This window comes from Oncorhynchus mykiss, chromosome 13 (genome assembly GCF_057628025.1).
Source record: "Oncorhynchus mykiss isolate SJ-2025 chromosome 13, ASM5762802v1, whole genome shotgun sequence".
NCBI lineage: Eukaryota > Metazoa > Chordata > Actinopteri > Salmoniformes > Salmonidae > Oncorhynchus > Oncorhynchus mykiss.
In genome coordinates, this window is record NC_143034.1 from 33,331,336 (window position 1) to 33,353,607 (window position 22,272).

A 22,272-nucleotide genomic window follows, 5' to 3' on the forward strand; every position below is an offset into this window, starting at 1 on the left:
CAGTCAATTGAAATAAATTCATTAGGCACTAAACTTTGGATTTCACATGACTGGTAATACAGATATGCATCTGTTAGTCACGGATACCTTACAAACAAAAAGGTAGGGGCGTGGATCAGAACCAGTCAGTATGTGGCATGACCACCATTTTCCTCATGCAGTGTGACATCTCCTTCGCATAGAGTTGATCAGGCTGTTGATTGTGTTGATTGGCGGGAACTGAAACATACGGTCGTAGACGTCGATCCAGAGCATCCCACACATGCTCAATGGGTGACGTTTCTGGTGAGTGTGCAGGCCATGGAAGAACAGGGGCATTTTATTCCAGGAATTGTGTATAGATCCTTCCGACATGGTTGTGCATTATCATGCTAAAACAAGAGGTGATGGAGGCGGATAAATGGCATGACATTGGGCCTCAGGATCTTGTCACGGTATCTCTGTGCATTCCAATTGCCATTGATAAAATGCAGTTTGTCAGTAGCTTATGCCTGCTCATACCATAACCCCACTGCCACCATAGGACACTGTTCACAATGTTGACATCACCAAACCACTCGCCATAACGTGGTCTGCGGTTGTGAGGCCTGCCAAATTCTCTGAAATGACATTGGAGGAGGCTTATGGTAGAGAAGTGAACATTAAATAATCTGGCAACAGCTCTGGTGGACATTTCTGCAGTCAGCATGTCAATTGCATGCTCCCTCAACTTGAGACATCTGTGGCATTGTGTTGTGACAACTGCACAGTTGTGGCCTTTTATTGTCCCCAGCACAAGGTGCACCTGTTTAATGATCATGCTGTTTAATCAGCTTCTTGATATGCCACACCTGTCAGGTGGATGGATTATATTGGCAAATGAGAAATGCTCACTAACAGGGAGGTAAACAATTTTGTGCACATTTTGAGAGAACATTTCTGGGATCTTTTATTTCAGCTCATGAAACATGGGACCAACACTTTTCGTGTTGCGTTTTATATTTTTGTTCAGTGTATGTGAGTGCCTCCAAACATTGCTAACCAAGGCTAGTGCCAAGCTAAGTGCTAGCCTACGCAGCCAATAGTGCGTGGGCGCTAGATCTGCACAATTGTCTAGGCTTGATGTGCATTCCTGATAATACACTTGTGTCCACTGTAGACTGGCTCGTACATAAGGCATCCTCTACATATGGCATCCTCTAGGCATACATTTCCTATTTAACTAGCTTAAATGTAAAGAAGGTGGGGGGAAAATATGCTTTATTTATGAAACACAATTTTCCACCAACATTTTTGGATTTCATGACAATTTAGGATATTGTACACCGTGTTTAGCCAAGGGTGTGCAACATCCAAAATTGTCTAAAAATGGTGGTGGTAAATGTTTCATAAAGAAAGTATGCGTATTTTCCAGTTTTATTCTACCTTCTCGCCATTAAAGCTAGAATGTGCAGATCTAGCGCCAATGCACAATCGGCTGCCTAGGCTAGCGAATTCCGCTTTCCAGAAATGACTCAAGCTTTCTCTGCTGCTCTTACGTATTACATAATTTACAGCACAACTTATGGCTTTTATGACAGTGCATTTATACATTTCAATAGGCATTTTTTTTTTCCAATTTTAAATGGCAATGCTTCATCAGATTTTAAATTATGTGTAACTGCACGTGGCATTTGTGCATCATTTACTTTGACAATGTTCTGCCTCAATCTAAGCAGGCTTTAATTTCTTGCCTATTGTGCCTTAATGAAGAAGAGCGAATAGGCCATAGATGTCTAAGTTGTATTATCGGTATTGCAGATACCCTCCTGATTCCGGAGTAGGTTTTTTAAAATTTTCCTTCCCATTTACTTCAAGTGCTTATCAGTAGTAGAGGGAGCTCATTGGCAAGCGACAAATGTGTGTCAGAACTGCTCCACTGGCATTGAGCAGAAACCAATTTCCTATCTTAATGCATTTGTTCTGCTGCCATGCCATTATATAGTGTAGTAGCAACCCTGCATTCCATTAGTCTTAGCTGAGCAAATGTAAAAATCTAATAGACAGGATATACAGTGCCTTTGGAAGGTATTCACAGCCCTTGACCTTTTCTGCATGTTGCTACAGCCTGCATTTAAAGTGGAATTTTGTTTTCAGACATTTTTACAAAAATGTCATTAATAAAAAATGAAACGCGGAATTGTCTTGAGTCAATAAGTATTCAACCCCTTTGTTATGGCAAGCCTAAATGCGTTCAGGTCAAAATAAATGTGCTTAACAAGTACCCTAATAAGTTGCATGGACTCACTCTGTGCAATAATATACTGACCAAAAATGTAAACGTAACATGCAACCTTTACAAAGATTTTGCTGAGTTACAGTTCAGACAAGGAAATCAGTCATTTGAAATAAATTCATTAGGCCCTAATCTATGGATTTCACATGACTGGGAGGGCATAGGCCCACCCACTGGCTAAGCCTGGCTCCCCAATTAGAATGAGTTTTTCCTCTTTATTACAGACAGACTTCTCAGCACCAAATGCTCACTAACAGGAATGTAAACAAAATGTGTGCACAACATTTGAGAGAGAAATGCTTTTAGTTCATGTGGAATGTTTCTGGGATCTTTTATTCCCGCTCATGAAACATGGGACCAGCACTTTACATGTTTTTGTTCAGTGTAGTTCTTAACACTTATTTGAATGATTATCCAATCTCTGGTTTTACCCAACACGTACAATTATCTGTAAGGTCCCTCAGTTGAGTAGTGAATTTCAAGCACAGATTCAACCACAAAGACCAGGGAGCTTTTCCAATGCCTCGCAAAGAAGGGCACCTATTGGTAGATCAGTAGCAAAAAAAACTAAAAAAAGCAGACACTGAAAATCTCTTTCAGCATGGTGAAGATATAAATTACACTTTGGATGGTGTCTCAATACACCCAGTCACCACAAAGATACACTACAAAGATACAGGTGTACTTCCAGTTGCTGGAACCACTTAGGGATTTCACCATGAGGCCAATGGTGACTTTAAAACAGTTACAGAGTTTAATGGCTGTGATAGGAGAAAATTGAGAATGGATCAACAACATTGTAGTTACTGCACAATACTAACCTAAATGACAAAGTGAAAAGAAGGAAGTCGGTATAGAATTAAAAAATATTCCAAAATGTGTCCTTTTTGCAATAAAGCACTAAAGTAATACTGCAACAAATGTGGCAAAGAAACACTTTTTTTTCCTGAATACAAAGCTGAGTACCACTCGGTCATATTTTCAAGCATGGTGTTGGCTGCATCATGTTATGGATATACTCATCATCTGAAGGACTAGGGTGTTTATTTGGATAAAAAATAGAGCTAAGCACAAAATCCTAGAGGAAAACCTGGTTCAGACTGCTTTCCTACAGACACTGGGTGACAAATTCACCTTTCAGCAGGATAATAACCTAAAACAAGGCCAAATCTACACTGGAGTTGCTTACAAAGATGATATTGAATGTTCTTGAGTGGCCTAGTTACAGTTTTTATTTAAATCAGCTTGTAAATCTATGGCAAGTCTTGGTTAACAACCAATGACAGAGCAAGAGTTGACAAAATAATTATTTACAAATATTGTAAAATCCAGGTGTGCAAAGCTCATAGACCCAAAAAGACTCACAGCTGTAATTGCTGCCAAAAGTGATTCTACCATGTATTGACACAGTGGTGGGGGTGGGGGTTGAATACTTATCTAATCAAGATATATTAGTGTTCTATTTTTTCTTTCTCATTGAGAGTATTTTGTGTAGACCGTAAATGTTTTATTTTTTATAATAAAAAAAGACAATGAAATTAGTCCCAATTTGTAACACAACTAAATATGGAAAAAGTTAAGGGGTGTGACGAAAGCGTTTTGCTTCTAGAAACTACTGGAGAATAATTTAATTGGACAGAGCAGATGGAGATGTTTCTGAACCTTCGTTAGGGCCCTACTCAACAAGCTGACCTGGAAGTGCCTGCGTTAAAACGTGGGCGGGGAATGCCCACCACAGAGCGCTCAACATTGACTGCACTGAGAGCTTTAAAAAAAATGTTTTTCTAACGTTAGTTAGTTGCTAGTATGTGGACACCGGTGGTCACCCAACTCTCTGTTTCCATGTCCTTGTGCTGGAGTGTTGTGACACACCATCATTGTCGTATTATTCTGTAAGTAAATCCTAGACACAATATATATAGTATGATATGTTACGTTTGGTTTGTATTATTTTGTTGATGTGAATCACCCATTTCGTATGACACTACATGACCAAAAGTATATGTAAACACCTGCTTGTAGAACATCTCATTCCAAAATTATGGGCATTACTATGGAGTTAATCCCCCCCCCTCGCTCCTATAACAGCTGCTCTTCTGGGAAGGCTTTCCACTAGATGTTGGAACATTGCTGCGAGGACTTGCTTCCATTCAGCCACAAGAGCATTAGTGAGGTCGGGCACTGGTGTTAGGAGATTAGGCCTGACTCACAGTAGGAGTTCCAATTCATTCCGAAGGTGTTCGATGGGGTTGAGGTCAGGGCTCTGTGCAGGCTAGTCAAATTATTCCACACCAATCTAGACAACCCAATTCTGTATGGACCTCACGTTGTGCATGGCGGCAATGTCATGTTGAAACAGGAAAGGCTGTTCACCAAACTGTTGCCACAAAGTTGGAAGCACAGAACAGACTAGAACGTCATTGTATGCTGTATCATTAAGATTTCCCTTCACTAAAACTAAGACGCCTAGCCCGAACCATGAAAAACAGCCCCAGACCATTATTCCTCCTCCACCAAACTTTACAGTTGCCACTATTCATTGGGGCAGGTAGCATTCTCCTGGCGTCTGCCAAAACCAGACTCGTCGTCAGTGTGCCAGATGGTGAAGCGTGATTCATCACTCCAGAGAACACGTTTCCACTGCTCCAGAGTCCAATGGTGGCGAGCTTTACACCACTCCAGCCAACGCTTGACATTGTGCATGGTATTCTCAGGCTTGTGTGTGGCTGCTCGGTCATGGAAACAAAAAGTTATTGTGCTGACGTTGCTTCCAGAGGCAGTTTGGAACTCCGTAGTGAGTGTTGAAACCTAGAACAGACCATTTTTACGCGCTTCAGCAATCGGTGGTCCCGTTCTGGGAGCTTGTGTGGCCTACCACTTCGGCTGAGCTGATGTTGCTCCTAGATGTTTCCACTTCACAATAACAGCATTTACAGTTGACCGGGGCAGCTCTAGCAGGGCAGAAATTTGACAAAATGACTTATTGGAAAGGTGCCATCCTATGACCGTGCCATTTTGAAAGTCACTGAGCTCTTCAGTAAGGCCATTCTACTGCTAATGTTTGTCTGTGGAGATTGCATGGCGGTGTCCTTGATTTTATATACCTGTCAGCAACGGGTGTTGCTGAAATAGCCAAAGCCACTAATCTGAAGGGGTGTCCACATACTTTTTCTTGCCACTGTATGTATACACACACACACACACACACACACACAACGTATGTATATACACACAAAAGTATGTGAACCCTTTGGAATTACATAGATTTCTGCATAAATTGGTCATCAAATTTGATCTGATCTTCATCTCAGTCACAACAATAGAAAAACATAGTGTGCTTAAACTAATAACTCACAAATTATTGTATTTTTATTTTCTATATTGAATACATCATTTAAACATTCACAATGTAGGTTGGAAAAAGTGTGTGAACCTCTAGGCTAATGACTTCGCCAAAAGCTAATTGGAGTCAGCTAACCTGGAGTCCAATCAATGAGACGAGAATGGAGATGTTGGTTAGAGCTGCCTTGCCCTATAAAAAACACTCACAAAATTAGAGTTTGCTATTCACAAGAAGCATTGCCTGATGTGAACCATGCCTTGAACAAAAGAGATCTCAGAAGACATAAGATTAAGAATAGTTTACTTGCATAAAGCTGGAAAGGGTTACGAAAGTATCTCTAAAAGCTTTGATGTTCATCAGTCCATGGTAAATCAAATCAAATGTATTTATATAGCCCTTCTTACATCAGCTGATATATCAAAGTGCTGTACAGAAACTCAGCCTAAAACCCCAAACAGCAAGCAATGCAGGTGTAGAAGCACGGAGGCTAGGAAAAACTCCCTAGAAAGGTCAAAACCTAGAGAGGAACCAGGCTATGAGGAGTGGCCAGTCCACTTCTGGCTGTGCCGGGTGGAGATTATAACAGAACGTGGCCAAGATGTTCAAATGTTCATAAATGACCAGCATGGTCAAATAATAATAATCACATTAGTTGTCGGGTGCAACAAGTCAGCACCTCAGGAGTAAATGTCACTTGAATGTCATTGAGAGAATGTCATTGAGAGTATCTCTACCGCTCCTGCTGTCTCTATAGAGAGTTGAAAACAGCAGGTCTGGGACAGGTAGCACGTCCGGTGAACAGGTCAGGGTTCCATAGCTGCAGGCAGAACAGTTGAAACTGGAGCAGCAGCACAGCCAGGTGGACTGGGGACAGCAAGGAGTCATCATGCCAGGTAGTCCTGAGGCATGGTCCTAGGGCTCAGGTCCTAGGGCTCAGGTCCTCCGAGAGAGAGAATTAGAGAGAGCATACTTCAATTCACACAGGACACCGGATAAGACAGGAGAAATACTCCAGATATAACAGACTGACCCTAGCCCCTCGACACAAAAATACTGCAGCATAAATACTGGAGGCTGAGACAGGAGGGGTCAGGAGACACTAAAGACGTGAAAATGTATAATTGTTTGTGTGTTATTAGTTTAAGCAGATTGTGTTTGTCTATTGTTGTAAGCTAGATGGAGCAAGATAATTTTAGGACCAATTTATGCAGAAATCCTGGTATTTCCTAATGTTTCTTATATTTTTTTCTTGCCACTGTGTGTGTGTTTATCTCTGTCCTGGGTCCTATTCGAAATGGTTGCCTTTGTGACCTTTGCTGTCGGAGTTGGACAATAATATCCGACGATCACCGACAGGCACTGGCCTAGCGTTTTGACCCCGAAGTACTGCTGTTGCACAACACTGGGAATCCATAACATCACATTGAGTGTGTGTGTGTATGAGTGGGTTAAATAATCACTATGAGCTTCTCTCTGCCTATGCTCCTCCTTTGCCCCAGAGGATGTCTGGCATCATCACCACTTTCCTTCCCTATTCCCCACACTATAAAGACGTTGCAGAGAAGGTGAAGATGGGAGTTGGTGCAGAAAGAAACAACCAATGGGAGAAAGAACCGATCAATGCTCACCAGCTCCTGTTGGGAGATCACTGTTTTTTTTTCTCTAAATATTTTTTTTCTTCTACATAACCCACACTTATTGTAAGTGCTGGGTCTCTGAGGATGACAATACATCGGCCTGTTCAGCCTATTTCTTTGACTTTGAGTGCACTAAGCAGCCCCCCCCCCCCCAATCTGAGATGCCTCAGCATTTGGTATTCAACCTCCTCAGATATAGTCCTTTTCCTCGTTCAGAGACGTTTGTTGCCGAGTGGGAGGCCCAGAGGCTGCCTGCGTTGTTGGGATCTTTCGGATGTCACAGCTTGTCGTCTTCCGCATGATCTTCTACGACCCATAACAACCAGTTTGAGTTTGTTTTTAAGTGACTCATGCCACAGAGCTGACACTGCGAATGTCGTGGCTCCCTGCCCCATCGTTAAAACGGAGCCCTGTGTTTTTCACAGGAGCAAGCTCCCGACTGCCCAGGCTGAATCTCAGGCAGCTACTACCCAGTGCTGGTGAGGTGTTGGAGGAGAGTGGGTGCCATGCAGTCAAGCATTTCAAACACACAAATTCTTGAAATGCTGCCTCCCCAGCATTTTTTTTTGTGTACGTACTCCACCACACTGACTAGTATACTAGTTGACGTGTTACGCCTTTTCTGGGTCATCACATTTTGTAATTTCCCCACAAGTGTTTAGTCCAATGACTCCCTTCGACCGCCCTGGTACGGTATGTCCATTGAGAATGTGTGAGAAAGTCCTCTCTGAAGGAGAGTGTGCGTCTCCAATGGCACTCATTCACTATTTAGTGCACTACTTTTTACCAGATACCTATGGGTGCTGGTCAAAATCATTGCACTTTAAAGGGAATTAGGGTGCCATCTGGGATGTAGCCAGAGAGTGTTCTCTCAGGCAGTTGGGTTTACAGTAGCCCAGCACCTCCAGCCTATGAGTAATGGTGTCTGGTATTCTAACGAGAGGCCCACCTGCTAGCACTATGGACACCATCGGTGTGTTTTACAGGTGTTTATATTGGAAGGGTCTGTCTGGCACCGTGAACAACTGCAGTATTCATACTTGTTTTGCTGTGTTATTTCTTTGCATTTTATTCCATAATGCATTGGCCTTCAGATGATTTAAAGATTGCACTTCATGAGTTGTTTCACAACATGAATGAATTTTTTTTTACTTCAGAATCACTTTATTTTTGTTTTTGGACATTCAGTTTTATATACTGTACACAACACAGTGCCAAAGCCAATGCTGGACCTCCCTCAGTGCAGATCGAGCCATTTATTCAAAATGGTAAGAGGTCACAGGCCAATGGTTTGCAGAGTTGGTTCATGCCACCGTTTCTATCTCAATTATAATTCTGCATAATGTACCGTTCTTTTTCAAAATAAGACCATCTACTTCATGATTTGCAGACCACCGTGCTTTCAGTGTGTTTGCTGTCATATCATGCCACTTAACTTTGCATAATTTATGTAAATAGTGATGGGCTATGGGGGGAAAAAGGCCTGCAGGCTACTATTAAAGTATCACTGCTTTGGTGTGTAATTCCAATGCCCCTTTATCTTTTAAGTATTATTTTTCAGACTTTCATCTCACTAACTAAATGATTTCGTCAAGAGACCGCTGTGCAATAGCCATTGCTGTGTGTAGACATAGTATGCCTGGGATTATGCATAACTGGCTGTATGTCAAGGCAAAATCGGGACTTTGCTGTCATAGCGCACACTTCAAATTCCAGAATGCTGGTTTTACAGCTTTCCATCCATTATCCCATGTAATGAGGTAGTATATTATAAGACCAGACTATTATCTTTCTGCTGTCTGAGGTATGTTTATCTGCTCAGACTTTGCACATTTGCCACCATGTTATGATGACATGACACGGTGTACTCGCCATACATTCAGGAAATCAATTGACACCCAGGCAGCAATTTGTCCACTCTGGGGAGAAGGTGTGGAGTCCATCAGACTGGGACTAGTGCATCTATAAGCAGTCTCTTGACCTCTGGATCGGTGGCGGAGGGGGTGAATTGAGACAGAGAGCGCCCCAGAGGCTGACGGCCTACTCCAGTGGAACTCATCTAGCAGCTCCAGAAATACTTTTGGCCCCGCCACAACGTCAGGTGTAAATATATCTCATAAACCAATTAGAATTTGGAAATATATTCTCCTGCAATTTGTGTAGTAAAAGTGTGACAGTACGAAGGGTACCTCACCTCAAAGCATGAGAGAATAGAAATAATCCAAATTAGCTAGGTTTCCATCCAATTGGTGACAGATTTTCATGTGAATATGATCTGCATCAAACAAAAATGCGCATATTCCCACCAGAGGTGTTTTTCCATCAAACTGACTTGTTGCGGATATGTAGTGCACATAAAAAGCTTTTATTCGCTTAAGTTTTCATGTACCGACTATTTATTTTTTCTGCCGATTAGTTTTGTTACAAAAACAAATTTGATAAATAGCAAACTTGCCCAAGCTGGTTTTGATGCATGCTCTCTAGACCAGTGGTTACCAAGCAGTACTTAATGTGGTCTGCAAATTTTAGTTTTTTGTTCTTAGAAACATAATAACTGTTGGGAATATTAATGGTATTAAAAGCAATTTTACATTACTTTTCACAATGCTAATTGTTTATTAATAGGCCTTTTAATTTGTTACATTCACTGCTATAATTGACAAATCTTGACCGGCAAGATATTTTGTTTTAAAATGTGACTCTGCGAATGGTGGTCCTCGAGCTTTGAACAATGATTTGGTGGTCCCTGGAACGGTAAAAGTGGGAAGCACTGCTCTAGACAACAGTTCGCTGGTAAAGTGGACAAGGTATGTTGTATGATGAGACATGGAAAATATATTTATTTTATTTTATAGTAGTCAGCCAAGCACCGATCATCGTGTCATCAGCCAACAAATAATACCCTGGATATCTTTGAAATTTGCATTAATCATCACCATGCACTGAACCACCATGTGAAGTTCATCACAATGATCCAAGATGGCGTAGCAGCGCAGACGTGTTTTGTTGTTGTCCATTGTAAATCCTGTGTAAAAATAATAATTAATAATATCTTATATTTTTCAATCTCTTTTTCCATTTTTTAAATTAAATATACCTTCCAGCAACCCGCCTCACCCAATGTGATACGGATCTGCAAATGTTTTGACCTTATAGCTAGAATTTCCATCAGATGCTAATTAGCTACTAGCTATTCAGTCATTGTTAGCCACTACTAGCGGCCTTTACCTTTAGCTCAGACACCATCCGCTTTTACCCGCCAGTCTGCACAGTGCGATATCAACCCTGAGCACATCGGACTGCTTTTCTCCACGACCTCACCAGATTCCTGCCGTAACCTCTGGATCATTACCCCAAATCATCGTAGCTAGATAGCTGCTACCGAGTGGCCCAACCCCGAAGCTAGACTTGAGCCAGGCCCTTCTCCCGGCCTGCTCAATGGACCCTATGATCACTCGGCTACACAACTGATGCCTCCTGGACTCTTCACTAACACGACTAGAAGTCACTACATCACCGGATTCCTGCCGTAAGCTCTGGACCTTAGCTGCGATGATCCGGTGCAATCTAGCTGCTACCGAGTGGCTAACACCCTTGTCCCGAAGCTAGCACTAGTTAGCCTCGAGCCAGGCGCATCTACCGGCTAGCAAATGAAATTACTCCAGCTACAATACCTCTTTTGCCAATTGGCCTGGGCCCTTTGTCGAAACGGAGCCCCGCCGATCCATCACGACTGGCCTGTCGATGTAATTCCGTCCGATGTGCCCTCAACCGGCCTTTGTCGGACGTCGGTGAAGACGCTTCTGCTAGCCCCGGCCTGCTAACTTTATGAATCGCGGTAGTAATGACTACCTAACGGTTTCCCTGTTTCATCTAAAGCTGTTCACTGGACCCTATGATCACCTGGCTACATAGCTGATGCCTGCTGTACTTCATTAATTGCGGTACTTCATTTTTTGTTTGTTTATTTCGGCCCCAGCCTCCATCTCAGTCCCTGTGTGTAGTTAACTGACCCTCTCTGCCCATTCATCGCCATTTTACCTGTTGTTGTCGTCTTAGCTGATTAGCTGTTGTCTTAGCTAGCTCTCCCAATCAACACCTGTGATTGATTTTATGCCTCGCTTTATGTCTCTTTGTCAATATGCCTTGTATACTGTTTAGGGTAGATATCATTGTTTTATTTTACTGCCCCTAGCCCCACTCAACATGCCTCAGATACCTCTTTTGTCCCACCTCCTACACATGCCTTACCATACCTTACCTAGCATAACTAGTGTCTCCATAGACTCAATGCCTAGGTTTACCTCCACTGTACCAGCACCCTACCATACCTGTCTGTACATTATGCCCTGAATCTATCCTACCACGCTCAGAAATCTGCTCCTTTTATTCTCTGCCCCCAACGCACTAGACGGACAGTTTTGGTAGCCTTAAGCCATACACTCATCCTACTTGCCCAAGCCTCCCCAGCTTCTCCTTCACCCAAATCCAGATAGCAGATGTTCTGAAAGAGCTGAAAAACCTGGACCCATACAAATCAGCAAAGCTAGACAATCTGGACCCTCTCTTCCTAAAATTATCTGCCGCCATTGTTGCAATCCCTATTACTAGTCTGTTCAACCTCTTTCGTATCGTCCGAGATTCCTAAAGATTGGAAAGCTGCCCCGGTCAGCCCCCTCTTCAAAGGGTACCCAAACTGTTATAGACCTATATCCATCCTGCCCTGCCTTTCCAAAGTCTTCGAAAGCCAAGTTAACAAACAGATCACTGACCATTTCGAATCCTACTGTACCTTATCCGCTGTGTAATCCAGTTTCCGAGCTGGTCATTGGTGCACCTCAGCCACGCTCAAGGTACTAAACGATATCATAACTGTCATAGATACAAGCCAGTACTGTGCAGCCGTCTTCATCAACCTGGCCAAGGCTTTCGAATCTGTCAATCATCGTATTCTTCTCGGCACAGTCAACAGCCTTGGTTTCTCAAATGACTGGCTCGTCTGGTTCACCAAATACTTTGCAGATAGAGTTCAGTGTGTCAAATCGGAGGGCCTGTTGTCCGGACCTCTGGCAGGTAACTTGGTCACGGAAATCAGAAAAGCAATCAAATTAAATAGTTTACCTTTGAGCTTCGGATGTTTTCACTCACGAGACTCCCAGTTAGATAGCCAATGTTCATTTTTCCCAAAATATAATTTTTGTAGGCGAAATAGCTCCGCTTATTCTTCACTTTTGGCTGAGAAATCGCCTGGAAATTGCAGTCACGAAAACGCAGAAAAATATTCAAAATTCGCTCCATAATATTGACAGAAACATGGCAAACGCTGTTTATAATCAATCCTCAATGTGTTTTTCAAATATCTTTTTGATAATATATCAACTGGGACTGGTGGCTTCTTAGTGGGATAGAGAGAAACAATGGCCGCATTTGTCCTTTACGCACCAAACACTCTGAGAGCTTCAGCTGACCACTGACGCAATGTTGACGTTCAAGCTCATTTTTCAAAATAAAAGCCTAAAACATGTATTGTGACACTAGACACATTAGGGAAGCCATAGAAAAGGTAATCTGGTTGATAGCCCATTCACTGCTCAATAGGGACGCATAGGAACGCAGAGCCTTCTAAATAAGAGTCCCTTCCTGTTTGGATTTTTCTCAGGCTTTTGCCTGCAACATCAGTTCTGTTATACTCACAGACAATATTTTTACAGTTTTGGAAACTTTAGTGTTTTCTATCCTAAGCTGTCAATTATATGCATATTCTAGCATCTTGTCCTGACAAAATATCCCGTTTACTACGGGAATGTTATTTTTCCAAAATTGAAAATACTGCCCCCTGAAAATACTGCTCTCTTACAGAGAGCCTTGGAATTTGTTTTGCTTTTTTTGATCCACTTGCTGTTCTAATGGAGTATCTCTGACCTAATGTTCTCGCATCACCTTTGTGTCTTCGCTATAGCGGCGGAGCTGTAGTAATGACAATGTCTGGTATAATATTCCTGCAGCAGTGTGATCACGGAAGAGCCCTGCCAGCAGTTAGTGTCACATTCCCATAGATGAGTCTCCCAACATCTCTTGGAGATGGAGGGGGTGCGGGCTTCCTCACGTGTCTGGACAGGTGAGCGAATGTCACGGGGAATGCACAGCACTCTCTTCATGTGGAAATCACAACAGACTCCACGCATCATTTCACAATTGCCATTAGCAATACCACCCAGTCTGTGGCAGTAATGCTGCTGGCTGGAGTTTAAGTTTTTGATTCATACCCCATGATGCATTGTTTAAATAATGTAACTTATATTGTAGTCAATTTAGCAGAGTGACTTAAAGTAGTGAGTGTGTGCTTTTTTTTGTACCGGTACCCCGTGGGCATCGAACCCATAACCCGGGCGTTGCAAGCGCCTTGCCAAACCAACTGAGCCACACAGCAACACTTGTTGGGGGTAATCTGGGTGGATATGTGGGATAGACACAATACATGCTTCTTAAGTAATGATGCATCACTCCCATGCTTCTGCATCGGCAACACAGGCCAAAGCAAAGCCCAGGTTTATACCTCTTCCCTTTGACCTCATTCAGAGGCTCTCTTGTTAGGAATGGTATGCACACCTGCTTGTTTTGCCATGTAATGCAAACTACGGAGCCGAATGCACCACACCCTGGTTCACGCCTAAAATGTTCACCTTTTTGTGCTGTGAAATGACAACTCAGGGAACCATGAGTGTGTAAGAGTGACTTTGGGTTTGTGCACCAGCAGATGCGAGTCCTGGCATCCCTGTGCGGTGTAAACCTGATGTAGGCCTAATGAATATATACAGATGCAGTATTTATCTTACTGTAAACACTGTACTCCTTTTATATTTATCACATAGGAATTACAGGTCACCAGTCCAACTGATTTACCGTGTAAGTATAGTCATGTTTCTGTCCCACAGTTTTTGACCACTATAATCAGTTGATTCTTATAACCTGGATCATGTGATGATGACACATTAGTGATAGATGCGATTGGACTGGTGACCTGATATCAAGTTTCAGTTAGTACTAACTGATTGCTCAGTAGCAGTGTTGGACAAAATCATGCATACAGGTCCTGGGTGTTTCTGGGGGGGCTTGCTGTTGCTTTAAGAAAGGGCCTTGGGAATAATGGGGGATGTTTACAAAATAAAAACTCATAGAGGAAAACCCTACCACCACTCCAGTCCATAGCAAGGACAACTGACACGGTAGAAGAAAAGGATGTGGATGCAAGAGAGCGACTAAAAGAAACTTCACTTCACATGGAGTCGTCAGTTCTTACTAGTCGGGCACTGTTAACTTCTTCTTTCTGGCCCTTGTGATGTTATCCACGGGTTACAACTCATATGGCAGTTGTCATCTGGTCCTCAAGCATGTGGACCAGATGATGACAGGCTGAGAGCGAGGCGTAGAGGGAGACGAGGGAGGAGGGTGAGATGTCGGCAGGCTCGCACCACAGAGCGAGATGGAAGAGAGGGCCCTGTGGCGTTCTCCAGAGAGACTACTTCCTTCCTGCTCCCTTCTTCGTACCCCTCAGGGGAAACCAAAAACCAGATGAGATTATGAATCCTGTAATTCACATTTTGATGTAAGCAAGAGGAATAAAAACAAATACCCGTGGCTTTCTTAGTCTCCAAAAATATCTCCTCAGTTTGTCAAAGCCCCCGGTTGGTCCTTCTCCTTTGGAATTGTTTTGATCGATTTTGTTTGTCTTATAAAGTGTCTACTGGTTTTATAAAGAAAGGATTTACATAATTTCATAATTTCTAGAGAAATACACTTAAACAAATGTTTCCTTTTTGAGTTAAGTAATCACACAGGCGTATGCATGCTCTGTTCTCCATATCGGTTGCCAGATTAAAAGGAATCTGAGCAGACAACCTGTTTGTGCCTCAGAGAGACCACACACTCTTGTGGTCCTCACTCTCCACACACTGTGTGTGTGTGTATATGTGTGTGCGCTGCCATCAATTCAGACAGAGCCAGGGGACTGCTCCAGCCGTTTCGGTATTAAGGTTCAGCACTGGAGAGAGACCCTGCCGACGTCAATCTCGCCAGTATGTTTTTACTAAAGTGTTGAACACCAGTATCCAGGATACCGCTTTGGCAAAACCCGTTGGCCTGCTGTTAGCTGTCATGTTGTTTCTTGTTTCGTATTGGGAAAGTCTGTGCTCTCAATAACTTTTCTAGCAGGCTACCCATAAAGGGATTTTCACACTACTGAGCCAAACTGCACTGTGCTTACCTGGTTACGTATCCAGCATAGCTGCTGTAACCGTTCTTAAAAGGACAATGTGAAAATAAATGATCCGAGCCAGCACAGTTTGCTTCGGATCATCACGATAGTTCATAAACTAGCAACTACAGCCGGGAAGAACTATTGGATATTAGAGCGGCGGTAACTCACCAGAACTTCCAGGATTACGTCTTCCCTGGAGCAGATCCTTTGTTTGCTCTCCCCAGAGCAATTTAACTTATTCCAGAGGCTGACCCAAAACAACGCCGGCGGAGGAGATGTACTCGGGGCGGTATTCTGGTCCGATTTAGGAAGCGTGCACACCACCCACGGCTCCTGAGTATTTTACTCGCTAATGTCCAATCTCTGGATAATAACGTTGATGAGCTCAAGGTGAGAGTTGCTTTTCAGAGAGACACCAGGGATTGTAACATACTCTGCTTTATGGAAACATGGCTCTCTCTCGATATACTGTTGGGTTTTCAGTATATCGCGCCGACAAGAACAAACATCTCTCCGGGAAGTAGAAGGGTGGCGTTATATGTTTTATGATTAACGACTTATGGCGTAACTGATAACATACAGGAACTGAAGTCCTTCTGTTCACCCGACCTAGAAAGTCTCTCACAATCAAATGCAATCTCCCGAAGTGATCATTTTCGTCAGTAATAGCCACAGCAGTCTATAGCCCCCCCCCCCCCTCAAGCCGATACCACGACGGCCCTCAAAGAACTTCACTGGACTTTATGCGAACTGCATAATTAATGCGAATAACATTAATTGTAACAAATCAAATTTGAGGAAAAGGCTCCTGAAATTCTATCAACATATTAGTTGTGGTACTCGCGCTGCTAAAACTCTCATCCATTGTTATACTACCTTCCAAAATGCATATAAGGCCCTCCCTTGCCCTCCATTCGGCAAATCAGACCACAAGTCTATCTTGCTCCTCCCCTCCTAATGGGCAGAAACTCAAATGGGAAGCACCTGTGGTAAGGACTGTTCAACGCTGGTCTGACCAATCGGAATCCACGATTCAAGATTGTTTTGATCACGCAGCCTGGGATATGTTCAAAGTAGCTTCAGAAAATAAGATCGACACACACACCGGTACGATGAAAGAGTTTATTAGTAAGTGCATAGGAGATGTACCCACTGACTTCTAAAACCTTCCCCAACCAGAAAGTGTTGATAGATGAGAGCATTGGTGCAAAACTGAAAGCGCAAACCACCGCATTTAACCAGGGCAAGAAGAGGAAGAGTACTATGTGTAGTACATTTTCGTCAACCACCGCTGAATTGCAGAGTGCCAAATTCAAATTAAACTACTAAAAATATTACATTTTCATGAAATCACAAGTGCAGTATAGCAAAACACAGCTTAGCTTGTTGTTAATCCACCTGGCGTGTCAGATTTCAATAAAGCTTTTCGGCGAAAGCATATCAAGCGTTTATGTAAGCACATCTCTCTCAGTAGACAAAATATTACAAACAGCCAGTAGCCAAGTAGATTGGTCACGAAAGTCAAAAGCAATAAATTTAATCGCTTACCTTTGATCTTCGGAAGTTTGCACTCACGAGACTCCCAGTTACACAATAAATGTTCCTTTTGTTCCATAAAGATTTTTTTTTTATATCCAAAATACCTCCATTTGTTTGGCCCGTTATGTTCAGAAATCCACAGACTCGAGCGTTCAAGACATCGCAGACGAAAATTCCAAATACTATCCGTAATGTTCGTAGAAACATTTCAAATGTTTTTTTATAATCAATCCTCAGGTTGTTTTTACAATATATAATCGATAATATATCAACCGGGAATGTAGCTTCTTCAATAGGAGAGAGAGAGAAAATGGCTGCTCCAAGCTGTTGCATACAAAACGCTGCCGGCACCCAGACACGGATCACATTGCGTCATTGTTTCTCGCTCATTTTTTCAAAATAAAAGCCTGAAACTGTCTAAAGACTGTTCACACCATGGGGAAGCCATAGGAAAAGGAATCTGGTTGATATCCCTTTAAATGGAGAGATGGCAGGCTATGGAACATGGAGCATTCAAAATAGAGGCCATTCCTGGTTTGATTTTACTCAGGTTTTCGTCTGCAATATCAGTTCTGTTATACTCAGACAATATTTTGACAGTTTTGGAAACTTTTTAGTGTTTTCTAACCTAATCTGACAATTATATGCATATTCTAGATTCTGGGTCTTAGAAATAGGCAGTTTAATTTCGGTACGTTTTTCATCTGAACATCAAAATACTGCCCCCTACACTCGAGGTTACTGTGCTTCTTCATGAGCCACTCTTTTGTTGCCTTGGCTGTGTGTTGTGGGTCATTGTCATGCTGGAATACCCATCCACAACCAATTTTCAATACCCTGGCTGAGGGAAGGAGGTTCTCACCCAAGATTTGATGGTACGTGGACCCTTCCATCGTCCCTTTGATGCGGTGAAGTTGTCCTGTCCCCTTAGCAGAGAAGCACCCCCAAAGCATAATGTTTCCACCTCCATGTTTGACAGTGGGGATGGTGTTCTTGGGGTCATAGGCAGCATTCCTCCTCCTCCAAACATGGCGAGTTCAGTTGATGCCAAAGAGCTCCATTTTGGTCTCATCACAACACTTTTACCTACCCTCTGAATCATTCAGATGTTCATTGGCAAACTTCAGACGGGCATGTATATGTGCTTTCTTGAGCAGGGCGACCTTGCGGGCGCTACAGGATTTCAGTCCTTCACGGCGTAGTGTGTTACCAATTGTTTTCTTGGTGATTATGGTCCCACCTGCCTTGCGATCGTTGACAATATCCTCCCGTGTAGTTCTGGGCTGATTCCTCACCGTTCTCATGATCATTGCAACTCCACGAGGTGATATCTTGCATGGAGTCCCAGGCCGAGGGAGATTGCCAGTTCTTTGGTGTTTCTCCCATTTGTGTATAATCTCACCAACTGTTGTCACCTTCTCACCAGAGCATGCGCAGACCAGCTGGCTGGTGTGTTTACAGATATGTTCAATCTCTCCCTATTCCAGTCTGTTGTCCCCACATGATGGCCACCATTGTCTCTGTACCAAAAGTACCAGAACTAAATTACTATCCCCACATAGCACTCACCTCTGTCATCATGAAGTGCTTTGAGAAACTAGTCAAGGATCATATCACCTCCACCTTACCTGCCACCCTAGACCAACTTCAATTTGCTTACCGCCCCAATAGATCCACAGACGACGCAATCGCCTGCACACTGCCCTTTCCCATCTGGACAAGATGCATACCTATGTAAGAATGCTGTTCATTGCCTACAGCTCAGCATTCAACACCATAGTACTCTCCAAGCTCATCATCAAGCCCGAGACCCTGGGTCTGAAACCTGCCCTGTGCAACTGGGTCCTGGACTTCCTGACAGGTCACCTCCAGGTGGTGAAGGTAGGAAACAACATCTCCACCCTCACTGACCCTCAACACTGGTGCCCCACAAGGGTGCGTTCTCAGCCCTCTCCTGTTCTCCCTGTTCACCCATGACTGCGTGGCCAAGCATGCCTCCAACTCATTCATCAAGTTTGCAGACGACACAACAGTAGAGGCTTGAGTACCAACAATGACGAGACATCCTACAGGGAGGCAGTGAGGGCTCTGGGAGTGTGGCACCAGGGAAAATAACCTCACTCAACATGAACAAAACTAAGGAGATGATCGTGGACTTCCGGAACCAGCAGAGGGAGCACCCCCCTGTCCACATCGATGGGACTGCAGTGGAGAAGGTGGAAAGCTTCAAGTTCCTCGGCGTACACAATCACTGAAATGGTCCAGTGAAGGCGCAACAGCGCCTCTTCAACCTCAGGAGGCTAAAGAAATGTTGGCTTAACACCTAAAACCCTCACAAACTTTTACAGATACACAATTGAGAGCATCCTGTTGGGCTGTTTCACTTCCCGGTATGGCAACTGCGCCGCCCACAACTGCAAGGCTCTCCAGAGGTTGTCGCAGTCTGCCCAACACATTGCCCCTGGCAATCTTCCCACCCTCCTGGACACCTACAGCACCCACGTCACAGAAAGGCCAAAAAGATCATCAAGGACATCAACCACCCGAGCAAATGCCTGTTCACCCCGCTATCATCCAGAAGGCGAGGTCAGTACATGTGTGTCAAAGTTGGGACCGAGAGACTGGAAAAACCTCTTCTATCTCAAGGCCATCAGACTGGTAAACAGCCATCACTAGCACATCAGAGGCGGCTGCCTATAGAATAGATTAGGAATCACTGGCCACTTTTGGAAATGGATCACTAGACACTTTAATGTTTCCGTATCTAGCATTACTCATCTCATATTTATAAACTGCACTCTACACTTCTACGGTATCTTAAGTCACTTACATGTTTTTACATATTGCATCACCCATCTCAAATGCATATACTGCATTGTATTATATACTACACCACTGACTGTTAAACAGCCATCTTCAGCAAGTCAGAGGCTGCTGCCAATAGACATAGATTAGGAATCACTGTCCACTTTAAGGAAATGAAACACTAGCCGCTTTAATAATGTTTCCATATTTTGCATTAGTCATCTCATATGTGTATACTGTACTCTATACTATTCTATGGTATCTTAGTCACTTTAATTGTGGGTAAATATTGCATCACCCATCATATGTATAAACTGTATTCTATGCTATGCTGCTCTGATATATATATGTATATATTGTTAATCCATTCCTTACTTATTTATGTGTATTTTGAGTATATGTTGTGAAACTGTTAAAATCAAATCAAATTTGTTTGTCACACATGGTTAGCAGATGTTAATGCGAGTGTAGTGAAATGCTTGTGCTTCTAGTTCCGACAATGCAATAATAACCAACGAGTAATCTAACCTAACAATTCCAAAACTGCTACCTTATACACACAAGTGGAAAGGGATAAAGAATATGTACATAAAGATATATGAATGAGTGATGGTACAGAACGGCATAGGCAAGATGCAGTAGATGGTATCGAGTACAGTATATGAGATTACATATGAGATGAGTAATGTAGGGTATGTAAACATTATATTAAGTAGCATTGTTTAAAGTGGCTAGTGATATATATTTTCCATCAATTCCCATTATTAAAGTAGCTGGAGTTGAGTCAGTGTGTTGGCAGCAGCCACTCAATGTTAGTGGTGGCTGTTTAATAGTCTGATGGCCTTGAGACAAGCTGTTTTTCAGTCTCTCGGTCCCTGCTTTGATGTACTGACCTCGCCTTCTGGATGATAGCGGGGTGAACAGGCAGTGCCTCGGGTGGTTGTTGTCCTTGATGCTCTTTATGGCCCCCCTGTGACATCGAGTGGTGTAGGTGTCCTGGAGGGAAGGTAGTTTGCCCCCGGTGATGCGTTGTGCAGAACTCACTACCCTCTGGAGAGCCTTACGGTTGTGGGTGGAGCAGTTGCCATACCAGGCGGTGATACAGCCCGACAGGATGCTCTCGATTGTGCATCTGTAGAAGTTTGAGTGCTTTTGGTGACAAGCCAAATTTCTTCAGCCTCCTGAAGTTGAAGAGGCGCTGCTGTGCCTTCTTCACAACGCTGTCTGTGTGGGTGGACCAATTCAGTTTGTCCGTGATGTGTACGCCGAGGAACTTAAAACGTACTACCCGCTCCACTACATCGATGTGGAAAGGGGGGTGTTCCCTCTGCTGTTTCCTGAAGTCCACGATCATCTCCTTTGTTTTGTTGATGTTGAGTGTGAGGTTATTTTCCTGACACCACACTCCGAGGGCCCTCACCTCCTCCCTGTAGGCCGTCTCGTCGTTGTTGGTAATCAAGCCTACCACTGTAGTGTCGTCTGCAAACTTGATGATTGAGTTGGAGGCGTGCATGGCCACGCAGTCGTGGGTGAACAGGGAGTACAGGAGAGAAGCTCAGAACGCACCCTTTTGGGGCCCCAGTGTTGAGGATCAGTGGGGTGGAGATGTTGTTACCTACCCTCACCACCTGGGGGCGGCCCGTCAGTAAGTCCAGTACCCAGTTACACAGGGCGGGGTCGAGACCCAGGGTACTATGATGTTAAATGCTGAGCTGTAGTCGATGAACAGCATTCTCGCCTAGGTATTCCTCTTGTCCAGATGGGTTAGTGCAGTGTGGTTGAGATTGTGTCGTCTGAACCTATTTGGGCGGTAAGCAAATTGGAGTGGGTCTAGGGTGTCAGGTAGGGTGGAGGTGATATGGTTATTGACTAGTCTCTCAAAGCACTTCATGATGACGGAAGTGAGTGCTACGGGGGGGCATTAGTTGTTTAGCTCAGTTACCTTAGCTTTCTTTGGAACAGAGACAATGGTAGCCCTCTTGAAGCATGTGGGAACAGCAGACTGGGATAAGAATTGATTGAATATGTCCGTAAACACACCAGCCAGCTGGTCAGCGCATGCTCTGAGGAAGCGGCTGGGGATGCCGTCTGGGCCTGCAGCCTTGCGAGGGTTAACACATTTAAATGTTTTACTCACATTGGCTGCAGTGAAGGAGAGTCCGCAGGTTTTGGTTGCGGGCCGTGTCAGTGGCACTGTATTGTCCTCAAAGCGGGCAAAAAAGTTATTTAGTCTGCCTGGGAGCAAGACATCCTGGTCCGTGACGGGGCTGGTTTTCTTTTTGTAATCCGTGATTGACTGTAGACCCTGGCACAAACCTCTTGTTTCTGAACCGTTGAATTGTGACTCTACTTTGTCTCTATACTGACGCTTAGCTTGTTTGATTGCCTTGTGGAGGGAATAGCTACACTGTTTGTATTCGGTCATGTTTCCGGTCAC

At 43.6% G+C, this 22,272-nt stretch overlaps 1 protein-coding gene across 2 annotated transcripts in view; it reads left to right on the forward strand.

The window, feature by feature from the left end:
* LOC110486038 (striatin) overlaps positions 1 to 22,272 on the forward strand; it is a 92,873-nt gene that overhangs the window by 874 nt on the left and 69,727 nt on the right. The window lies entirely within an intron of this gene.